This window comes from Nanorana parkeri, unplaced genomic scaffold (assembly GCF_000935625.1).
Source record: "Nanorana parkeri isolate BGI_ZX_2015 unplaced genomic scaffold, ASM93562v1 scaffold488, whole genome shotgun sequence".
In the NCBI taxonomy this organism is placed as follows: Eukaryota; Metazoa; Chordata; class Amphibia; order Anura; family Dicroglossidae; genus Nanorana; species Nanorana parkeri.
Genome location: NW_017306756.1, coordinates 1,054,114 through 1,055,399, shown reverse-complemented (window position 1 = coordinate 1,055,399; position 1,286 = coordinate 1,054,114). Strand labels below are relative to the sequence as shown.

Here is a 1,286-nt window from a genome sequence, read left to right as displayed (position 1 = left end):
GACCCCGCGCTCCCCAGTGTCACACGTTATGATGCGGCAGTGTAGTCCGTGTGCCCCGTACCCCCGCTGTCTGCCTTCTGTACGCTGCAAGGGAACATTCTGAGCTATCATTGGGACTTTTACCTTTTCAATGTCAAATGTTTACTTCCATATTTTAGATGCTAAGAGTAAATGAGTTTGGCACACACAGATGTACGTTGTGTTCAGTCTGCATATGTAATAAAGTAGTAGGACTTCCCCATGTACACATGTAATTAGAGCCGCAAAGGATATAAATCCACTTTGTGTGCACAAAATGCTTTTGCAAGCCCAGATATCACCTCTTTAAAGTATCACTATCATCACTGTGCTGTACATGGCCTGTGCAGAGAGCAGAGCTATGAGAGGGGCCCAGCAGGCTCCACCCACTACAGGCTTCCTGCAGAAAATTACAGGAGGGGGTGGAGACAAGACCGGTCACCCTGCACAAGGAGAGAGAGCAGCAGTGACTGGTCTTTATTACAGGAGGGACGGAGATCCCTGGTAGTAGAGATCCCCTGTGTCTATGTCCTCCATAGTAGGGATCTTCCTTGTGTCTATGCACCCCCATAGTAGGGGTCTACCTTTTGTCTATGCACCCCCATAGTAGAGATCTGCAATGTGTCTATGCATCCCCATAGAAGGGATCTCCTTGTGTCTGTGCACCCCCATAGAAGGGATCTTCCTCGTGCCTGTGCAACCCCATGGTAGAGATATTCCTTGTGTCTATGCACCCCCATAGTAGAGATTTCATTGTGTCTATGCACCCCCATAGTAGGGGTCTTCCTTGTGTCTATGCACCCCCATAGTAGGGATCTTCCTTGTGTCTGTGCACCCCCATAGTAGGGATTTTCCTTGTGTCTATGCACCCCCATAGTAGGGATTTTCCTTGTGTCTATGCACCCCCATAGTAGAGATTTCCTTGTGTCTATGCACCCCCATAGTAGAGATTTCCTTGTGTCTATGCACCCCCACAGTAGGGGTCTTCCTTGTGTCTATGCACCCCCATAGTAGAGATCTTCAATGTGTCTATGCACCCCCATAGTAGAGATTTCCTTGTGTCTATCCACCCCCATAGTAGGGGTCTTCCTTGTGTCTATGCACCCCCATAGTAGGGATCTTCCTTGCGTCTGTGCACCCCCATAGTAGCGATCTTCCTTGTGTCTGTGCACCCCCATAGTAGGGATCTTCCTTGTGTCTGTGCACCCCCATAGTAGGGATCTTCCTTGTGTCTGTGCACCCCCATAGTAGGGATCTTCCTTGTGTCT

At 49.2% G+C, this 1,286-nt stretch overlaps 1 protein-coding gene across 1 annotated transcript in view; it reads left to right on the top strand.

The window, feature by feature from the left end:
• The window catches only part of LOC108790618 (microtubule-actin cross-linking factor 1-like), a 23,772-nt gene that overhangs the window by 7,984 nt on the left and 14,502 nt on the right, over positions 1-1,286 (top strand). The gene's annotated exons all lie outside the window — the stretch shown is intronic.